Source organism: Poromitra crassiceps, assembly GCF_964638095.1.
Source record: "Poromitra crassiceps genome assembly, chromosome: 6".
Lineage (NCBI taxonomy): Eukaryota > Metazoa > Chordata > Actinopteri > Beryciformes > Melamphaidae > Poromitra > Poromitra crassiceps.
In genome coordinates, this window is record NC_139627.1 from 34,374,838 (window position 1) to 34,378,788 (window position 3,951).

At 54.6% G+C, this 3,951-nt stretch overlaps 1 pseudogene across 1 annotated transcript; it reads left to right on the top strand.

The window, feature by feature from the left end:
• Nucleotides 1–738: 738 nt before the first annotated feature.
• On the top strand, nt 739–3,183 carry LOC310777850 (nuclear pore complex protein Nup98-Nup96 pseudogene; annotated as a pseudogene). Its single transcript has one exon. The product of its transcript is annotated as a nuclear pore complex protein Nup98-Nup96 pseudogene (transcript).
• Nucleotides 3,184–3,951: the final 768 nt, after the last annotated feature.

The window sequence follows — 3,951 nt, forward strand, 5'->3', positions numbered from 1 at the left end:
TTTACACTTCCTGAAAATTCAGCCCGATCGCACGTAAAATGGCATTGCTGTGGCCGAACACAATTCTACATACACACGCGCACACTCACACACGCGCACTTTCTATCTCATACAGCACTGACGCCCCCCTCTCTCATAGCAAGAGGAGCGTCACATCATGGAGTCATACGCCATACTCAAACTGTCTATTCTGATTCAATAAAGATTGTTAAAATGTCTTACAAGTCTCTCATGATTGAAGTGTAGTCTTAGACTGAATTTCAATCATGGAAGACCAAAAGGCATAGGTAGACACCCCATGCTGTCATACCCCTCAGCCCAAATGACATCACTAAATGATGTCACCATCTCCCACGTCACCTTCTCCAGGGTGACGTCAGTTGCCCAAATGACATCAGTTATGACATCATAAATGACATCAGTTATGACATCATAAATGCCCTTCTCCCAAATGACATCAGTTATGACATCATAAATGACATCAGTTATGACATCATAAATGACATCAGTTATGACATCATAAATGCCCTTCTCCTGGTACTATATAAAGCCCCATCACCACAGCTTAAATCACACTTGTGCAGTCATCACTCACCTCGTGCCAGCATCCCGCATTCATCCAGCATCTCCAGAGCAAAAGCTTCACCCACATTGTGACATAATCAGTGATGTCATAACTCCTTCCCTGCTGATGCTATAAGTAGGACCGATGCAACTCGGGCAACTCTAGATCTCAATATGTTCAATAACTCTGACTCTCCATTCGGAGGAGGAACTGGGGGGTTTGGCACATCGTCCACCGGACAACAAAACACTGGCTTTGGGACGACCGGAGGCTTCGGGACCTCTGCTTCCGGGATGACCACCAACACCAGAGGACTTTTTGGTACCACACATAATACACCTGGTGGACTGTTTGGCCCCAGTATGTTCATCCAGCCAGTGACTTCCTCCACCAGCACTGGCTTTGGTTTCGGAGCGGCCGGCGGGACATCCACCAGCCTGTTTTCACCTGCTAGCTGCCTAGCTGTGAACAAACCCGCATCTTTTTCCAGCTTCGGCACGAGCAACACCAGCGGCCGGCTCTTTGGAGTGACCAACACTGCCTCCAACCCGTTTGGCTCCCTGTTCCGAGGCTCTGGCTTCTCAGCAGCGCAGCAGCCGGGAACCACACTGAAATTCAACCCTCCGACAGGAAGTGATGAAAAGAGAATCACTAGGCACCAGTGCATCGTGGCCATGAAGGAGTACGAGAACATAACGCTGGAGGAGCTGAGGCTGGAGGACTACCAGGCGGGCAGGAAGGGCTTTCCCAACATGCTGGCGGCGGGGACCGGCGGTATGTTCGGCCAGGCCACGGCTCCGGCGAGCATGGCCCGCGGCCTGTTCGTCCCCACAAACGGCAACAACTTTGGACAGGCCTTCAAGACCAGCTTCAGCACAAGTGCGCGTGGGTTCGAAGCGGCCACAGGCAGCCTGCTCTGGCAGGAGCAGGCGCAGCAGCAAGCGGCGGCCACCAGCCTGTTAAAGCCCTTCGGACAGACCACCGGCACCACGCAGAGCACCGGCTCCTACTTCGGCAACACCATGGGCCAGGCCAACACCAGCAATCAGAGTTTATTTGGCAACAATACGGCAGATTTCGGGACCACCACCACCAGCGCCCCAACATTTGGCACCGGCCTGTTCAGCAACAAGTGCCCCCAGACAATGGGGACAGAAACCAATACCTCCATTTTCAGTTTTGGAGCCAATCCTGTTGGCAGAAGCTGGCAGTTTGGGAATACGCCGGCCGCCGGAGGCCTGGGGACTGGACTGGGAACCGGTTTCGGTGCAGTGGGCATGGGGCAGACGTCTCTGTTCGGGGGCACCCAAAACAAACAAGGAACCATGGGGACATTTGGAGCCAGTGGAGCCAGCAGCGGTCTGGGCTTCGGAGCACTGCATCAGCCTGTTGTGCTCAGTGACCCGAATGTGGCAGCCGCCCAGCAGGCCATGCTGCAGCAGCAGCTCAACACTCTGGCAGCCCAGCAGGCCATGCTGCAGCAGCAGCTCAACACTCTGGCCTACTCGCCGTTCGGAGATTCCCCACTATTCAGAAACCCTCTGTCTGACCCCAAGAAGAAGGAGCATCTGAAGCCGACCAATCTGACGACCCAGAAGACTCTGACCACGCCCACCCGCTACAAGCTGACCCCGCAGCCGGCCACTCGAGTTCGGCCCAAAGTGCTGACCTTGCCCTGGTCATCCTCCACGTGGCAGCCGTTTGCCGGTCTGGACAATAACAAGCCCTCGCTCCCCAATGAAACCTTCGTACCCAGGAGCATCAAGAAGCTGGTGTTGAAGAACGTGAACAACAGCCAGTACAGCAGTCCAGTCAGCAAAGACGACCTGGCCTCTCCACCTGACTACTCACACAACGGACACCACCACATGGAAGAGGAGGTGCATGCGGAGGCGGAACCCGGCGGTTGGCCGGCCGACGACCCAGATTTCACGCAGTTCTACGTCAACCCCATCACCAAGTCCAACCCACAGGGCCAGGGCTGCGCCCCCCCCAGCCTGCCAGACGCCATCACAGCCCTCAACATGCACAAACCGCCCAGGAACAACCTGGAGGTGAGCATCGAGGTGTCTGCCTCTCTGGCCGAGGAGGAGTCTCTGGAGGAGGAGAGACAGGAGGAGCAGCCTGACAGCCAGCCGTCTCCACACCCGGCAGGCATCGTGTTGAACCGTGCGGGCTACTACACCATTCCGTCCATGGAGGAGCTGGCAGAGATGGTGGACGAAAGTGGAGAGTGTGTGGTGGAGAACTTCACTGTCGGCAGGAAAGGCTACGGCTCGGTCTTCTTCCCCGGTGAAGTGAAGCTGACCGGACTGAACTTGGATGACATCGTCCACTTCAGACGCAAGGAGGTCATCATCTACCCAGATGACAAGAATAAGCCCGCTGAGGGGGAGGGGCTTAACAGGCATGCGGAGGTGACCCTGGACGGCGTGTGGCCGGACGACAAGACGACCTGCAGTCCGATCCAGAGCGCAGAGCATCTGACGGACATGAACTATGAAGGCTGGCTGGAGAACGCATCGCATAGACAGGGGGCGCACTTCAAGGAGTACCGGCCTGAGACCGGATCCTGGGTGTTCCAGGTCACCCATTTCTCCAAGTACAGCTTGCAATAGGATGAGGAAGTCCCACCCAAAGCTGACCACAAGAAGCTGAAGTAGACAATGACAAGCACCAGTCTAGTGACGGATCTATCTTGAAATGAGGGCGATTCTCTGCGGGTCTCCTCATGCTGTCTCCCGTAAAGACCGCGGGCTAGCTGGGGCTCTGGACTGTAGCTTGCATGATAGTTATGAGTTTCCTTATGGAACAGGTCCCACTCATGCTAAGTGCAGACTGCAGCGGCGTTTGTCGTGTCTAGACGCCTGCCGTCGCCTGCTAGTCACTTGGTGCTGCAGCTGATTGGCTGTCTTCAATTGGTCGTTTTCAAACTGGCCCCTCTCGTCGCTGCCGTCCGCCGCTTATGCCTTGCAAGGCATGCTGGGATACCTGGCGACGCAATCCAATACAAAATGAATGGGCAGCAGCGACAGCCGGGGTCTACGCGCGACAAACGTTGCTGCAATCTGCGCGTAGCGTCAGTAAGAGCAGCAATCCGTCCATAGGTGGATTATGACAAGACGACCTGCAGTCAACTAATCTTGGTTGAGACAATCAAGTCTGCGACCATACTCTATAACATCCTGACGTGCTTTGATTTATGTTTCAACCAGGAGAGACTAGAGACCAGTGAATGAATACAATATTACAATTGCTTGATGATGATGCATTACAGAATATGATGAGAATTAGGTATTGTTAATAGTCTTTGGCGCATAGACACCACATCAGGGAGATATCGAGAGAGAGCTGCATCAGCCCTGAGCAGCAGCCAAATCTATCCC